Source organism: Plectropomus leopardus, chromosome 5 (genome assembly GCF_026936395.1).
Source record: "Plectropomus leopardus strain MGB_pleo_1.0 chromosome 5, ASM2693639v1, whole genome shotgun sequence".
NCBI lineage: Eukaryota > Metazoa > Chordata > Actinopteri > Perciformes > Serranidae > Plectropomus > Plectropomus leopardus.
The window spans coordinates 9,067,459-9,086,731 of NC_142180.1; the positions used below are offsets into that span (position 1 = coordinate 9,067,459).

Consider the following 19,273-nt stretch of genomic DNA (forward strand, 5'->3'; position numbering starts at 1 on the left):
TAGAAAAATAATCAAAAAGTAAGCAAATGTAATAAATTATATTACTTCAAGTAATAAGTAGTAATGAAGTAATTAAAATCTAACATGATTGCATTTTTAACAGGGTACCAGTAATCTGTAACCGAGGGGTTCTCAAACTGTTTTTGCCCTGCACCCAGGCCACTTGGAGAGAGGCTTTAGTCACTCTTGCTGTGTCATAGATCCCACAAACAACTTCTTTGATAATTCATAGGAAGATTTTAACCATTTAAGTGCTGTTGTTCTCACCACTGTATTCTGAAGACGTTGCTGTTGGAAATGTCTCTGCTTTGTACAGTGGTGTTTAACATTTTCATGCTTTACAAATCAAACCAAAAGTCAAATCAAACACATGGGCTTCATGGATTGGGAGAAAATGAGGCCATATTTCTCTGTTTGAAAACTCTGTTTTCTTGGTCAACTTTTCTTGTCTTTGCACATTTGGATAGTGACATCCTCACCGCAGTGGTGACGTAATGTACGTTGACAGAAGACGCTGAAGTCTCACTTTCTCAAACATGAACACAGATTAGCTGTTAACTAACTCGCAAATTTTGAACGTACGCCTCTTAGACAACTCTTGAACTTTGACATGTGATGACATGAATACACTTGCCAGCTGTCAGCGTTGCCATGACATCGATGTCAGACAGAGATTATGTTTAAGGTTTAGTCTCAGGCTGTGATCACTGTAACTATCTCCAAATACACTGTATTCAACAAAGCTAAGAATTTATTGATAAGTATAAAATTTTTTTACATTTTTTCAAAGTAGGAAACCTACACCTCATTACACTGTATTATTGCATTCCTAATATGATGCAGGTTGTGGGTTGGTTCTGGATCGACTTGCCATCGACTCGGGTCCAGACTGTATCCTATTACTTTTCAAAAGTAACCTTCCCAACACAGTTCTGTGTGGGAGATGGGGAAACATGCAAACTCCACACAGAACAGACTTTGAATTCTCCTTTTTTTGAGGTCCTGGTGTGAGCCACACTGAGTCCCCGTGATGCTCTACACACATATTGAATTTCTTGATGAGCATCAGGGCCTCCAATGAAAATTAAATACCCCCTCAAGTGTTCATAGTCCTGGAATAGAAGTAATCCCAACAATTCTCTCTTGTTCCATCTCTGTGTTTTGAGAAAAAAGGGTGAGAAGCTGATTAAAGAGACAAAGACATTTCTGGCTTCATGACAATGAAGCTCATCCCATCTCAAACTAATCTCTTTAATTCTCTCCCTGAGAGACCCAACCTCCCCTCGCTGACCCATCACACCCTCTCCCTCCCATCCTTCATCCCCCCCTCCCTTTCGTTCTCCCTCATCCCTCCTCAGTTTTAATACCAATTCTCAGAGGCCTGACTGTGCATATAACCCTCCATGGCTTGATAAGCCTCTGATAGGCAGTCTGTCTCCTCTCCCCGAGGACCCTGGGCTTGAGTTTCTCTCGCTGACCTCTCTTTGAGGTCCAGGTTCCTTCCCTGTGGAGGAGCCAGGCCCAAAGCTCTCATCCGGTGACCCGTCCGAGAGAGCTGCGCAGAGCTGACAGGATCAAAAGCAGAGGCACTGAGCTCAGGGAATAGAGAGCTCTGTACATGTTCAGACTGGAAAGGAGGGATGAGACTCACCAGCTTTTCATGTCTCTCTCCCTCTCTCTCTTTCTCTTCCTTACAGTGGGTGATTGTTACTGTATACATGTCCAGCCAGACGTGTTGCTGCATACAGATGTATCGCAGCGCTCTGCGGCTCTGTATTTTTTCTTCGCTGACATTCCTTGGCAAAGGTGTGATGTGCTGACCACAAGATGTTAGTAGGTAGATGTAAACAGGAGCACTGAACCAGAAAGAGAGGTGGACATGTTTTCCCTCAAGGCAACACAACTAATCACATGATATTGTAGACAGGTCCCATCGGATCCCACAGCAGGGGGCTGCTGTAAGGAGAATTATACAAGTTTGACAAAGGCAGTGTGCACTTGGGAAGTTGATGCCAATGCAACAAAGTCTCTTTCTGTATTTTCACAAACTTTACCTGCGTTGAAGGGCCCATTTACCAAATTTACAAAAAGACATGTTTTAATTACCTCTCTATTGGTGTCTAGCTGTATAGATTGTTTGTCCTTATGTGCCTAAAGGGCACTAACTATGTCAACTAAGGTGCCATTTACACGGCAACAGTTCTTGCATGAAACGTCAAGTTTTGTTGCAGTTTGGCCTTTTGTTCACACGGTAACGGCGTTTTGGTGGCCTTAATTCACAAACTTTTGAAACCAGATTACATAGTGTAATTTTTTAAAAATGCAACCCCTTCTGTCACTGTGTAATCTGGCAGTGCACGGATCCTGTAAGAACAGTGACATCACAGCCGCACTTCTCGCATGCTCATGGTGTTCTTCTATAGTGTGTCATCACAAAGTTACACCGCCAACAACTGGCCTGGCATGCATATTCCAGCGTTTTTATTGTTTTTGCAGATCTGGGTAGACAAGGATCAGTTTCACAATGTTATTGTATGAACATGGATTTTTTAAAATGCAATCCATTTTTAGTAGGGCTGTTCTTGTCTTAATATGGCCTAAGTCTGATATAGCTGCTGCCACAATGGAGGGTAAAAGGAATTGTGTTGGATGTAATTCCTGAAATATTAATCTTGCACTAACCCAAAACTCAAAATCACATCTTTTTTTGCACACCGTACAGCATTTTGCACATTGTATAATGTAAAACTGCGTTATTCAGGGTTTTTTTCTTCTGTCTTTACAGATTTATGTCACAGAGTTTGTTTGCTTTGGGGAGGAACAGCCCTTGGGAGATAATGCAGCTCATGGTTAAAACCTCCTGAACGTCCAGATCAGAAAAAAGGAGCATATATCAAGTTACCTAAGAAAAAAGGTGAGCACACATTACCAGGTGCTTTGCTATTGGCCCATCACTAACATGCCAAACAGCCCAGGAGAAAAACTCATTTGAAACTTGAAACGGCTTTATCAGTGATTTCCCTGGTTTCAATCCCCTTGTTTTTCTGTTTGAAAGAGAAAGAGCCTTCTGCGAAAAATTTGTCACCCAGTAAAAACCTCCAGAACAGTGAACACTGACGGAATATAACTGAGGAAAGCTTCAGCTGGTTGCGAAATGCAATGCTTACCACTAGATGCCATTAAATCCCTCTTCATCTTACACATTGTTCCTTTAACTTTTATGCTAATACTTGTATTTTTGCTATTTATTTCTTTGCATGATTTGTGTTCAGTGTAGATTTGTCTGTGCACTCCCCCCTCCCTCCTAATTAGCAGCAGATGCCAAAGGAAAATTGACATTGCCATGACAAAAGCCACATCAGTTTATTAAAATATAAACATTTTGTGATTTCTTCTTCATTTTGTACACATTTTCATTTTTTCATTTGTCTTCAGTTTTTGAAAAACTAAAAGAAAGACACTTAATTCCTGTTTTAGATCTGTGCAACGTCCAGAACTTTGATTCTAATCAAAAGCCTGCACCTTCGCAGCAGGGCAGCGATGCTATTTAAATCCCATGGTGCTTTTGAGCAGCTGCTGGTGTATACTCTTGTGACAAGGTCCTCCGTGCCTCCACAGACGCTAAGGTCGTGGCATCCAGGAGATTAGGGCCTGGCAGAGACTTGCTCAACCCAACCAGCCGCGAAAAAAGCAGATAAGAAGTGACAACACAAGTCAAGATAACAGGGGTTGGATTTAGGTGACAGTAACAAAGACTTGGAGCGCTTTTCTTTTTATGTTTGAACAGAAAGAACATTAAAAACAATATCAAAGGTCAGAAGAAAAAAATGCCAGTGTTAGCTGTGGGGAGGGCTGCGCCATACCCAGGTACCAAATGCAAACGTAACAGATAGTATTTCCAAAAAACATCAGATCAATTATTCATAGACAGAAGAATATACAACTGGAGATGTACTTAGAGTGAAACAGAAGCCACAGTTTTATACTCTTTGGGCTAAATGGAGACCCTCGAATGAAACTGTATATAAGTTAAGACAAGAAGACAAACTACAGTGCCCAAGATTTGCAAACAGCATATCAAGACCTTCAATAATCTATAATAAAAATACAATGTATTTGAATTTTTGCAGCTCTTTATAATTACTTAAAAACTCTTTCCTAGGTCCTTGCTTTTACACCAGCTTGAGGAAAAGGTCAGCTGAGTTGACAGTATATCTGCTTGAGTAAATCATTTCATAAATCTTTTTCACCCCTGCCATTCTGGGGAGGATATCCCTTCTCAAAAATTCTCCACAGGAGTGACCGAGTTCCTGGTTTGACTTTCAACATCAGTGGGACTATATTGTATATTCTAGCTCTGAGCTTTACTACAAAGTTCTTTGCACTAGATGCAACACAACTGCTAACCCACCAGTGAGCAATGTGCACTGAATAAAAAGGCCATAGTCTGCATTATGATATACATGAAGAAATAGCCTCTGCACATCAGCCTAAAGGAGCAATGTGCAATACCTGGCCAAATAATTAAAAGACACAAAAGGCAGCTTTTCACAGGTCTACTACTGGGTTTATACAATCTAAACTTATACTCATCAGTTAAAATAGCAAACCATTAAATAACAGCTGGGCAAGAATAAGCAAAATTCTGAAAAATGCAATGGAAAAAAACTGTTGAAACGAGCTGAGAACTCGGCAAATAACACTCTTTATCTTTATGCTGGCTGTTGGCCTATACTTTATGTTTTAGCTCACTTTGCTCGGTTTCAGCAAAACCATCATAGCAAGTAAATGTAAGTGAAAGTTTAAATGTAAGTTTTGCTAAATAGTCAACGTTAGATTTTAACATTACTCATCAGTAGTGCTGTTTCTGTATTTGTTTAACCGACTAAAATATCTGTAAACTTATCTACGCTCAAATTGGTTGGGACCTAAAAAGAGGTGGTTATGTCAAGCCTGACATGGGTTTATAGGAATTTGAGCACTGTATTTATTTTTTATGAGAAAACTGTCAACAGAACAATCTTATGATTAAGCAGATAATCAGATAATGTATTTTATCACAACAAAGAGAACACAACTACCCAAATAAGGATTTTCCTTCAACACAAGTATGGATATTGACACATTTAACTCAGATGACTCTTGTGCTCATGGAAAGTACATACACCACTGGGAAATTATGTGATGTGCCACTAAAAACTACCAAAAGGTACAGAGGTTTGGTGCCACAAACACCAGTGAGAGCTGTGAAGAGTTGCCAAAAAAGCAATTGGTGTTGTTTGTTGGTCTCAGATTGTTGTCTGCACTGGTCTGTAGCTTGGCTGCCATATCAGCTAGTTGTCATGCAATCCACCATCCCCTCCACCACCTGACAGCAAAATTAGTTCAAACACTAAGTCACTATAGGAATGTTGATATGCTTTGTTTGAAATGTATAAATGTGTTGTATGTTTGGTTGGCAGAAATGAAGAATGTGGACATTTTCCACTGGCGACTGGGCTGTGTGTTTGCTGTGCCACTAACGGGGGACTAAAGCTCTACTCCTTCCTCCTCTCATGTTGGACTGACGGCAGACTGGGTGCTACAGTGACTCACTATCGCCTCTCAAGGTACAACTGATATTACAGGACAAAACAGGCCAGGGCTAAGTGGTTAGCATGCTAATATTAGTAGATATCTCTGCAACATATTAGACGTCTTTGACATATCATCGCAACTTTTTCACATTCTGTCGACAATGTTAGTTCTTTTTTTCCTTTTTTTTCTTTTTTCAGCTTTTTTACCAAAATTCTGGCTATCTCTTGTACATTTGTAAAAGCACTTCCACGCTTGCCGCATCTCTAAGCCCTGGTGGTTCTTTAAGCAATGTGTTTTGATGTAATGCAATCACAAAGAAAAAAAATCTATTTTTCAACATTGTATCTGAGCCACAATGGTAGAATTTTCTTGGAAGATGCACTTGTCAAGATTTTTTTTAATTAACTGTGTATCAAATGGGTTAATACATAATGTGAAAGATGCTGCCTTCCAACCCATCGGAAATTATCAATAAACCCTACAGCTGTCCTTTACAAAGCATTTTAGTGTCTCACCATCAAGCAGGTGGGACATAAATAATTGCAATTTTCATGGTAATCCATTCAAACTTAAATGGATAAAATACAAAATGTCACTGAAACAGTTGTTGAGATACTTCAATCTGAACTAAAGTGGTGCCCCGACCAACCGGCTGTCATTGCCAACCCCAGAGCCATCCCACGAGCATGGCATGAAACAAGTACTGTCTAAATCTCAAGAGACCGAAACACCTCCGTCAAGAAGCTGCCTTAATGTACGAACACGTCATGTCATATTACTCATAACGAGACAGAATCAGATGATCAACAATGGATTAAAATTAGGGATCACATTCATTTATCAGGTAAGAGCCATCAGGTCTATGTACCATTACTTCAAATGCACCTACGCTCCATCAAAGCGTCATACAGCAGCACCGCTGATGACTAGAGTGCACGTCTCCATGCCTGAGCTCATTAACAACAACGTCAGTGAAAATGCACAAACATATACAGTGCATACGCAGTGACCCGGTTTTGTGTGATGCTGCCATTGGTGCAGCTGAGCACGATCACAGGGCCATCTATAAATAATAGTGCAGCAGTGAGTTGGCTCCATTTTGTTCTGACCCCGCAGAGTGACTGATTTTAGATCAGGTCTCCAGGGGAGCCACTGAAACTGACATCAGGGAGTCTACTGTATGTGTGCTGTTCAAGAGGTTTGCAGTGGAAAGCTATAGTAGGCTTCCAGTTGTCTCATGGGTGTAGATTTATATGCAGCATTAAAGCAACTGCAGTCTAATACCTCTTTTGTAGTCCTCTACATGAGCAGCCAAAAGTGTAAAGGCTACAGGACATAATCAGGTCTGCAAGGTAGGGGAGAACAAACCAATACATCTGCACTCTCACCCCCTTTGACCTGCCTCCACTTGGAAGCCTGCCTAAGCCTTTACATCCCAAGCAAAGGATGAAAACAAACACATAAACACACACTGTGGCAGCACTGAGATCCACAGCCACGCTGTTTCGCTGGATACTGTACACTCACAATGGGGTTCAAACACATTCACTTGCTTTTGGAGCAGCTGGCAGGTTAAGTGCCTTGCTTTAGGGTGTTAAGAAATTACATAGTTGCTGATGGAAGAGAGAGCAATACTTTTTACTCATGCAAAGAAAAAAAAGGCACACACATACACACAAGCAGTTTCCTGTCCACTGTAGGGATTTCAACAACGCTGTGTAGTATTGGATCAGCAACAGTAAGCCAACTGGAATCCTTGGCAGATATTGCTATGATGTTTTTTTTTTTTGTTTGTTTTTTATTTAAAATGTGATCAAAAGCAAAGTAACACATCCTAGAATAACTGTTATTGCTGGTAATTACAGTAAATATCATTTTTACAGTAAATTATCACCGGCGATGATGTAGATGTGTTCCTCAGTTGCCTATTAACATATGCAGCTTGTTACAGAGCATGTTATCATTTATTTGGAGTCATGTTTCTGGCCACCTGGTTAATTTATATCCTATATTTGCTCTTTTTTTAGCTTCATTTGGGCTCAACCAATACCCGATGGGAATTTCTGAATCTTTAATTGCTAAATGTGGATTGTTTTGCCTGTCCATAGCTTTGTCTTTTGTTCTCTGATTCCATTTTGTATTGTCAGACAAACTAAGACATAGGGAGCAGGTCCCCCTGTGTTGCGACTTATCTAAACTTTATCCAAGTTTCAGATACAAAAATGTTTCTTAATCAGAGGAGGAGAAAATAGCATTAGTTCAAAAACCATGTAATAATTTTGGCTATCAAATAGCAACATCACAGGTGTGGAAAAACTATTTTTAAAAAAAGCACGAGACCCAAAAACTGCACTGTAAAAAAAAGTTGCATTAATTGGCTATGAGTTTAAAATATATCTGAGAATAAAGGCAACAACACCTATGGTTGATATCTCGTTCGAGGCAAAACATTTTTTTTAGCATCACAGTTTGTGCTTCGACTTCAACACTGTGCTTCGACAAATCTTTAGCAATATGTACAGTATATACATTTTCTGCCTCCACAGCAGCTCTGCCTCTGAAAAATTATTTGATTGACCAATCTGATAAGCAAATGGTCCATCAAAGTAGCATTACAATGATGAAATTCCATTTTGCTTTTTTACCACTTAATTGCAAGACAGTTGAGTGAAAAAAGAACCCAAGATTCACATATTGCTCACATGTTACTCCACAGTCATTTAACTCAATTTAGTGCACACATAAATCCACAGAGGGCAATTTCCCAACTCAGTGACAAAGCTGCAAGGTAAGGTAAGTGACAAGTATTTCCAACGGACGTATATGAGGCATTCATCACACGAATCAGGAACAACGTTGTTAAGCTCGGCAGGGGAATCGCACACAGCAATCCTTTCATTCCCTTTCAGCCCTCTCTGAACTAATGAAGAGTTATTACTGAGGTTAGTCGACCACAGGAAAACCCTGTCGCTGTCTCTCTCGCTGAGGAATTAAAGTTAATTGACTGTACCGGGGATTAGGTGTAGGCCAGAACCAAATCAGTCTGCCGTTTGAGGTGCAAAGTCATCCTGCATCCTAAAATTGAAGTATTACTTTCAAACCATATAACATCACTGTCCTCTATATTTTTTTGTCAATTTTAACAACTCCTGGTGGCAATGATGTAGCTGTGGAGTGGTTTTTTTTCTGCGGTATCATTCATCTCAAGCTGATCTTAGACCACAAAATCCCAGACTTTCTTATGCTAAACCTTTCCATAGGGATGATAATTCTACACTTAGATGCAGATTCTGATAATCAGTAACTCATTCCAACTTGTTTTATGCCCTAATGTCATGCTGCCAACTACTCTGTGACTGATAAAAGATTGCTGGATTAAAATATTCTTACAGTCTGCTATAAGAAAGAAGTGCAGTATGTAAAATTTTAATTATCATTAGGGAAACTTACAAAGTGCAGGCCTGAAGTTTTTTTTTTTGTATGGCTCATAACAATCAACAAAATCCACAACTAGAATGTACCTGTTACAACTGAAGCTTAAAATATGATGAATACATTAAAAACTGCTGTGTAAAGCCCTAAACTTAGACCATAAATGTAAAAGAACTGAATTAAAAACAGCATTTGGGTTTCATCATGTTTTACTGAAAAATAGTACTCAGCACAGCATATGGCCTAGTGATGGGTCAAAACTTTACTTAACATGGGCTTCTACTGGAGTTCTCAGTCAACTTTTGGCACATACTGTGTATTGATAAATGTCATAGGTAGCTTTAGTGACTGTTGTGAATAGAGCTGACAACTAGGGAGAGACCAAGTGACAGCCTGGAAAGACAGTTGACAGGTGGAAATAGACCTGATTGGGGCCAACATGAATTGGCAAGCCAGAATAGTAGCAGCCTAGTAACTCTTTTTAGGACATCTACGAATAAGAAAAAGAGCATACCCCAAGAGTTGGCAAGAGGTAGCAGGACCCCCCCCACTTGTTGACCTTGGAATGGAATTGACAGTGAGCAGGGAGAACATTACAATGAAGACACAGTATCAAAGGTAGAGGAAAGACACTCGACCTTGTGTCTGAGAGGGGGGTTTTCAGAAAGTGCCTTAGAATCAACCAAGGGAGAAAATTTGCTTTGGGACAGGCAAAGATGGTTTTGGCTTCTTTAGAAGTCAGTAAAGTCAGTTGGAAGAAATCCAGCAAAAGGATAGTAACCAAAGTTTACAGGACATCAGCATTCCTGTCACTGAGGGAGAAGAAGATGATGGTAGCACCATATGGGCAACTGTTAATACAGATCAGATGGTTGCACTGATAGGGCTAAAAGGGGCACTTGAGGAGATGTTAGACCGTCACCCAATTTATATTAGGAGCCCCACTTTGAAAGAGGCTGAAATAATAATTTGGCGACAAGGTCAGCATCAGCCCTTTGGCCTAATGGTGTCCTCCGTAGCCTGTATGAAAGTGATCCAGATGTGTAGCGGTTAATGTGGAGGCTTATGAGGTTATCATCTCTAACAGATATCTGTATATGTATGCAGAATCTGTAGGCGATGGGACAAGATTTTGGTTTTGGAAGCATTTTGTTCTCTGTCATCCAAGTAGCTTTGATTAATCACGTTTAAGCGGAAGGTAAGGAGTCTTGTGGATTGCATTGGCTGAAATGCAATCTTGGAACCCATCAGCTATTGTATGATAGTGATTTAACTTTAAATAAGCTTTCTTAAAATATTGAAAATAAAGATGCAGAAAAAGAGATTACCCACAATGACCAACTCATGGAAGATGAAGTGTTTGCCTGAATATCCGCTTGTAACACCAGAGCTTCTGAAATACTGTTGCCCTCAGGGGCTTATTGTGAGTAGACAATAGCCCATGGGTTCTGAGATAAGTCAGGATAGCATGGAGGAAGCAGCTTATGCTGCAGTCTTGGCAAAGGACAGAAGGCATTTTTATTCCAAAGGAGAAAGATTATGATGATGTTGGACGATTTAAGCCTACTTTTCAGTGTAGAAGGTAAGATTTTCTTCTGTATAGTGGTTTTATGGCTACCTTTAACTGAAATAAATTAATCAGCACCTCAATAAAGAAAGTAAAAGTACCTTTTTGCTGTTGTTTTGGAAGGCTTGGAGCATACAAGTATGATCTGGCATCAAATTAAGTCAGCAAATAGAGAAAAAGAAGACGTGCATGTGCTATTCTTTGAAGAGGATTTCTTCAAAGTACCGGATGTCTCAAAGAGGGAATATTTTCAGGACATTTAGATATGTTTCATGACAGGGTGGGCAATTTCACCATTTTTACCATGGTAATAGAGGGTATTATTAAGGCAACTAAGTGGGTGGTAGGGGGAGAGATGCTTCAGAGAGGGTAGTGCTTACCACGTGGATGGCACGGCAACTATCATTACCACAGCACAAATACGCTGCAGGAAAAACTGAATATTAACTTAATCTGGTCTACGATGAAGGTTAAGCCAGAGAACCTCAATTGTAAAAGGTGTCCTCTGAAGTAGGAAGTTTTATACCTCATTAGATAAGGAGGCAACTGCAACAGTGTCAGGGAAGCCAGTTAACTGTTAAGCTAGGTGGTATGATGTAGATAAAAGGGTTGAGATGGTAGTGGATGGCATTAAATAGTGTAAAGATGTTAGGCCATCCATGCAAACTCAGACTGTGGTGCTCTGCACTGTGATCTGTTGTTATAATTGTTGTGACCCCCGATAGTGTATGATGTATCCATGTCAAAGGAAGAGAGGCCAAAGAGAATGATTAGCTCTTAGATTAGACAGTGGCTGTGAGCCTCACGCTGCCGTGGCAGTGTGGCTCTGTATCAAAAAGGGATTTTTGAGACCCTCTATAACCAGTTTAACAGAGGAATTGAAATGTGCAAAGGCAAGGCTGGAGATGATGCTGTCAAGAGTCTGGGGATATAGCGGTATGCAGTACAGCGCCAACAGTCTCAGCAGGGAGGAAGTGGAACCCAGGGGAGACAATTTTACAGGGCTCAGGCAGCACTTAGACATAGGGATATTGTAGGGCAGGTACAGCATGGCGGGTGGGGGTTTAAAGTAGGCATGTATCCACATGGAGCGCAGCAACAGCAGTTGATGGAAGGGAACTTGTAGAGGAGATTCAGAAAAGAGACACCTAGATTTGCAAGAGCAGTCTCTTGGGCAAAGCAGGGCCAGTGGATGAGTTGGGAAAGTGTGGAAAGGTAGAAAATTAAGTGTGGAGCATGGAAGCAGGCAGGATAAGATTAATGCTAGGAAAAAACTTTGACGTACTTCCATCTCCAACATGTCTTTCATGTTCATAGCTTCACTTTGGTGCATATGTCAGGGTGCAAAACAAGCCTGTCTCAAAGGAGATACAGTAGAGGCAGATCAGTTTGTCCCTATCAACTTAAATAGACATTTAAGGGCCGACACTGCACCACTGCAAGTTTGGCTGCCAGGTTATGAGAAAGGTGAAGAACTAGGGCTAAGATAGGAGATAGGTAAGAACACATAAAAATCCAGCAACTCTTGCAGCTTAGGAACACATCTTTGTAGAAAATGGACTGTGGGTTGATTTTTAAGTCTTCAGAAATTTCTCCATGCACCTTTGAAATTGGTGAAGTTCTGCCAGACGTTCCTACTCTACAAAGATAGGTAAGGTCAAACTTGTAACGTTAACTTGTAAAACTATACACAAAAGTGTGTTTCTTGCTCGGATGAGGTAGCTGAAGAGGCTTGGTTGGTTTGTTTGGTGGATTGAGCAGCATTCTGCTGATGGCTTGATGGCTGCATTCCTAGATAGCTTGACAGACTGTTCAACATGTTGTTGCTGATGTGTGTTTGACAGAAGTGTATGCTTTGTTGATTGCCAAGGAGGGGGTAGCTGTAGAATATTGTCTGATTAAATGGTGACTTCAGTGTTACGCTGGTTATTTTAGCAAGCTGTTAGTATGCTAGTTAGCTTAGCATGGTAGCATAGCATGCTAGTTAGTTAACAAGTTGTTTTGTTCATTTGGTGGTTATATTAGCAAGCTGTTACGTAGCTGTTAGTTAAGAAGTTGTTTGGTTCATTTGGAGATTATTGTAGCAGGCCCTCAGTACGCTGGTTATCTTAGTGGGCTAGCTTAGCAGGCTAGTTTGTTTTACAAGTTGTATTTTTGGTGGTTCTACAGGCTAGTTGGCATGACACATGGTGAGCCTAACATGGTTTGGTAGATAGGAGTGTATGCTTTGTTACTTACTCAGATGAGCTCATGGTGATTATTTATCTTGCTTGGTGGGTTGAGCAGTATGCAGTTGTGGTTGTTAAGCATGCTGTTAGCTGGTGATATGTAGATGAGAATAAATATAACCTGTTCCAAATGGTTGTTTTGACTTTGAGGGTGCTGATGAGGAAGGTGGTTCTGGGACACGGTTAAACCTTCTCTTTGTGGTGGACACACCAAACACCAGTCACTGAGAGGGTGCTGACCTGATGACGCTGTAGACAGGCCTTCCCTCTTGCACTCAAACAAACTGATACCATGCACTTAGTACATATATATAGAAAAATATCTTTTACCAGAAGAATTGCTAATTAGGGATTATTGGTAGGTCTTGTGGAACCATCTATAAAATGGTGGTGGTGGCAAGACAACTGAGCAGGCCGGGGCATTCGGATGAAGATGCCTATTCAGCCAGTTAGGCCAGCCACTGTAGTTTAACCTTTGCAGATATGATGTGGCTAGGTCATGCTGCAGAGTATCTTCTCTTTGCTTGGGTGGAAGTTGTTAACAAAGTGGTTAGATTAGAGCTAAAGAATGGTGTTGTCTATCATGGTGCCCAGTAGATTTATGACAGCACAGCTTGATACCCAATGCAGGGCCAAATGTTGGGGGAAAAAAAACATGAATTCTAGGCTCCAATAAATTAATTATGTGTGTGTGTAATGCATTATTCAGATCTGACAATACCTTTTTGAAATTAAATTATGATATAGCTTCCTCCCTTTAAGTGTTTTTCAGCAGGAAGTCTTTATTATCCTAATGCAGAAGTATTACACTTGCTTCAACTTGGTAACATACTTTTAAAAAAAAACAAAACGCACAGCTCCACTATTTAACATCAGTGTCAACTTTTCAATCAAAGAATTAGCCAGTTTTCCGGCTCTAACAAGCTTTTTATTCTCTTTATAGATAATTATTTGATTTTTTAACAAACAAGGAGGGTCTGGCAAACCACATTGAACACTATCTCACTTGTGCCAGATGGTGCCAAAACAGATAAAGTCAGCAATTAGCTCTTAACCATCATGGAGCATCTAGCTGATTAACACCCAGATATTCTTTTTTTTTCAGGAATTGTTTGAGACAGTAGCAGAGGTAAAAGGAGAAAACATATTGCTCTTGCTTATTTGTCTGATAACCAGAAACACAGTTCAGCATGCCAATGTTGCTTTATGCTTTTTGTAATAGACAATAATTTGCTAACATGTTGACTCTAACAACCTTTTATAATTAGGTAAAATGTCAAAAGTGGATTTTAAAGTGGCCACTAATGCATTAATGTAGATTTAAATTATTAGCTAAAATGAAGAGGGCACATTGTGCTCATTATGGGGCTCTAATCAGCAATTCTAACCAATCATTAGGTGTTTGTTATTATCTTTTTTCAGTTAATGTAGTAATTTAAACACACAGTGCAAGACACAAACTGCAGATATTGAGTCAAACCAGTCAAATCCTTAATGGTTTCTTAGTGGCTTCCTGAAGGGCACATGGCATCTTCATAAATGTTAGGCTGACAGTCGGGCCAGCCTATCAGATCAGTTGTCCTGTCCACTAATCAGTCTACATTTAAATAATCATTGACATCCTGGACATAGAGATAGCTGATTTTCAGTTAGCTTGTTCTATCAGCACCAGTGACACCTAGCATCACACCTGCATATTTCTATTCCGCTACTCCAACCATAAGGCTGCCATGACTTAATTTTCAGCCTTCCACAGTCATATTTAAACAATTTAATTTTTAAAAAATGCAACCTTTCATTTTCATAACCTAAATATTATAATAGACAATGGCCACTTTGGACCTGTACAGGTTGCAGATAATGTTTGAGCTGAGATCTTTGTCAATGTGACCTCACAAATGCATTTCCTTTTAGGCTGTAAAATGACACAGAGCTCCTGCCAGTCAAAGCATTTGCCTTCAGGAAATAAAAGTTCATTTGGTTACATCAGCCTGCTGTGCTGCATTGTTGAATTATTTCTGTAGACTGAGAACTGTGAGAGCAGCGAGCCTTGCAAACTTCTTAGTTCCTCCACTGCTGACAGGGCAGAAAGACGGAGAACGATACAGACTCAGTATGAACTGATAAGGGATTTTGAAGACACATTTCCCGTATTTTTAGACTACATTCAAGATCTTAACATTTTGACCCTTCGAAAAAATATTCTGTTTTTTTATTGCAGTTTTATTCTTGCCAGTATAGGTAACCCACTGATACACCCTACAGACCACACTGAAAATTCTACCACAATAATTTAAGTTTAGCATCAGATGCTGAGGCACAGAGGCAGCCTGTAGAGCACTGGTTCCCAACCTGTGGGTCCTGACTCCCTCTATGAGTCGCCAAAGCTACATGTGGGGTCACAAGGCCTTCATACTTTTAAGAGGTGTAAGAAAACTTTTATAAAATATACAGTAGGCCTATATATATATATATATGAGTAACATGTTATCAATTTCTGTGACGAAAACTGAATTATATTCTTATTTTTAAGTTGAGAATATTATTCATGATATAAACTTGTAAGAAAATAGATATATATATATCACAGGGTCAAGAGACAATGAAGATGTGCACACAAGCTTTTCTCACGGGGCCTTTACTCTGCTAAACAGCCTCATCCTGCGTTAGAAAGTAGGCCTGCACAGCTAAAACAACCGTAGTTAAGTTTTTATTAGCTCCAAGCTAATAAAACAATGGCCCTGTGTTAGGAGGAGGAAAGATAGAAGCTTGTAATTATTTATACATATTGTGTAAAACGTTCCTAAAAACATCAGGAAAACTGAGGCAATACCCACAGGAAATCTACTCAAAATCCATCCCAATCGCTCAGTGAAGTCAAACTTTCTTCAGTAATTACATTCACTATTTGGGTTGATTATGCAGTTTGTCTGTTGTTCTGTACTGTTACTGTTATGCATTGAATATAATATTAAATATCCAAAATATGTTCCTTAGTCAGGGATGGTCAGTTTACTCAATTTTAGAAAAGGTGTCCCTTAAGGAAAAAGGTTGGGAACCACTTCATTAGAGGCATAATTAGACACATTTTTTGATACTGAGAAAGTCTGCATCGGGAAGGTGGTAGGGCAGGTGTATGGGTCAGACAAACTTGGGACTTTCACCCTGGAGACTGCTGTACATTTCTTGTGTGAAACCAAAAGTCAAACAAGTGTTTGCTTGTATGTCTAGGATGCTACACTTGTGAGCATTTAACATAATATATAACGTGAGTAACAAACGTACTTATTTAAAGTCCAACCATGATGAGTTTAGTTTGAAAACAGGCTGAATGCATTTCATGAGTTGAAAATGGGCATTTCAAACAGAAGTTTATTTTGACATGATGCATGTAACAAGCATAAATTGACACGTTATTTCTAAACCTCCAAAATGACACGAGGGGTACTTAGAGCCTCACAGTTAGTGCCACTGACCAAGCGTCAGTGTTTTACATGCTGGTATTGAGAATTTGTTGCCCCTCACACATATTTAGTGGTTGAAGATGGCTTAGGTAAGGTAGCAGCTTCAGTGCAATGACCGAGCAACATTAATAATTGTTTCAGAGTCATGTCTCTGGTCACATGGGGAATTTTATGTCCCATAACTACTCTCTTTAGCTCTGTCTACCAACCCCAGAGAAAATATCTGGCTTTTTAGCTTCTAAATGCTCCTCGCTAAAGTTGTTTATTTGCTGTTTGGTGCTGAGCGGGTAGTGCACAGTTTTAAGAGATTATTTTCTGAAAACAACTGCCTGCCAGACAGCTAACAATGCACAGAAACTATATAGCTCCATAAAACAGAGGCGAGCTGCAAGTGGAAATTCTCTATAGGTTCATAACGACAAGTAACCGCTTTCAATTTTGTCATGTGATCAAACACTGGTGTTATAAAACTATCAATTATAGCACATGTCAAGCACAACTGTCAAGGGAAGTCTTGTATGATAATAGAGATTGGCAATGCTCCGTGGTAAACACTTGACATATAATAAGAGAACAATCAATATCTTTGCTTGTTTTCCATCAATATAAGTCTAACCCTAGTACAAATATAGGGGTGTGGAGTCAACACTGCAGTTTGGCAGAATTCAGTGATCCCACCTATCTTCAGTCTTTATTGACATCTGACTCATCGCCCACCCTGAAGTTAGTTCGGACTAGTCGCTGTGGTATTGAATGCACTGCTTTGTCTGTCTACAGGTTCTCAATAAGTAATGTTCCCGGTGCATTGATGGACCAACGTTTGGGCTTTTTGAGGCTGAAGTCGTTGTTTCATCACTCTGAATCATTCATTATTCCTTTGTGAGCTGCAGGAGGCTCATCCGCGGAGCAGAGATGGATCGGATTTGAGTCGGTCAGCCATGTGTTTTTAACAGGGCCTCTCTTCTTGACAGTCAGCTGTAAGAAACACGAGGATCAAAGCAGGAGAAACACTGGAACATAAATGAGTATGGACTCTGTAGAAAGCCAGTGACGGCTAAGACTAAGCTTATCGTGACAATCTGTCATTTTTACACATCGGTCTTTGCAGTGTTGAAAAGAAAATCTCTCGCTTGGCTGAAACAACCAGTTCATTAACCTGTAAGAGAAACTGTTACTGCTTACTGTATATCATTAACATTAAGCTGAAATCCTTAGGGAGGGCTTGGCTGTTTGTTTGCTGTGGGCTTAAACATTCATGCTCATCCCGTCAAATAAACAGGCCTGGATTATCCTAGCAGCCAGAGACAACATGCTAACTGCTCCGGCAACAACCTCAAACAGATCTGCTAAGACGTCCTTTTCATCAGGAGCACTACAATGTTTTCTCTTGATGGTAGATATATTAAGACATATGCCATCTGACCAGCACTGGAAATCTTTTCATTAATTAAAAAGTTAAAATTCCCACAAATTGAAAAGTAGCAGAATTATTTATGGGACCAATTTAAAATTAATCATGTCAGTCAGATAAATTATTTATATCCTTAACATTTGAACATCATGTATATATTTAGTGAACTAAATTATGAACTTGGCATTGCTTTTAGAAATTCTTTCCTCTAAGGTGACCTCTAGCTCAACAGGTGTGTGTGTGCCTAATAAAAGCCGAGTCCTTTGCGCCGGTCCGGGCCCAGAGCCTTTTGCTGCATGCCACCTCTGCTCTCACCTTTTTTGTCTGTCTGTAGCTACCCTATCATTAAAGGCAGAAACACCCCAAAAATAATCTATTTGCTGGTGATAGTGTGGCATTGCCTCCACTATCAGTCAAAAGAACATCTCAGTTTTTCCCATTTTTACCAAGTTGTAAGGAGGTCAAGTATAATGAATAGGCTGAAATGGTAGAAAGCTAATCAGTTAAATGCCAAATGACAGAGGTAAAAAAGGGATATGCTGCAAAAAACAAAAAAGAATGTACATTTGAAATGTAAAGAATAGAAATACCCTTTCTAGGCAAAAAGTAATGGGTCAACAAGAGCTGTTCTGCAGCAAAAGAATATTTAGCTGTTAAAGTTGATGTAAATACATTCCTACAGGAGTCTCACCTTTGTTGATTCCTGACACTGTATAAAAGAAGTGTTGGAACTGAGTGTTACCACTTTTCATTATTTGAACAATATTGCACTGCAGGAAGTAGCATATTGCTATAATAATGGCGAGCAAAAGTTAATTAACAGAGAAAGCCAGAGAGACGATAATAACCCTAAAGTGTAGGTCTTACCTTTAGAGATATTGCAAAGAAAGGCAATGTGTTGGTGAGTACAGTGTTCTATAGTGTCAAAAGGCACCTGGAAACTGGAGGAGAGGCACACTAGAATCAGAAGATTTGATCGTTCACTCACAGGACCACATCTTGATATCAGCTGAAGAAAGAAGGTCTTTTAACAATGAAGAGAAGAGTTTGAGTTGCAGGTTTGATTGGTCGTGTGGCAGTGGGAAAGCTATTGCTATAATGGCAAAATATGAAAAAGAGGCTTGCCAGGGCCATGAAGCATTAGTGTCCACCAGCAGCAGTGGTCCAATGAATACAGGGAGAAGGTGTTATGGACTGATGAATCAAATTTTGAAATATTTGGCTCATTGTGCAGGGTTTTGTGTGCCGTTTCAGATGGTTCTTCTATGTGTGATACCATCTGTCAAACATGAAGGAGGAAGCTTAATGGTCTGTGGCTTTTACGCCAAATTTATATTGGACACGGAAACAGTGCGTGAGCGTCGCCAAACCTGTTTGCTTTTTATTTCGGCACCTGTGTTAACAAGTTAGAGCACCCACACTGGCTGTATGAGCAGTGCTTGCCAGAGGCATCTCAGCTGCTTGTCAGCCATGGCACATCTAGAGAAACGGTGGCTCGCCGATTTTATCAGCATGCCAGGCACAGTTGTCTGCAGAAATAGACAGTGAAAATGGCATTTTTATGATTATAATGACTCATACCACCTTTTACCTC

At 40.0% G+C, this 19,273-nt stretch overlaps 1 long non-coding RNA gene across 1 annotated transcript in view; it reads left to right on the plus strand.

Moving 5' to 3' along the window:
- The window catches only part of LOC148189525 (uncharacterized), an 82,834-nt gene extending 79,920 nt beyond the window's left edge, over nucleotides 1-2,914 (plus strand). Inside the window, exon 3 of the long non-coding RNA XR_015776519.1 lies at nucleotides 2,786-2,914. This is a non-coding gene — a long non-coding RNA (uncharacterized LOC148189525). The remainder of the gene's footprint in view (nucleotides 1-2,785) is intronic.
- Nucleotides 2,915-19,273: the final 16,359 nt, after the last annotated feature.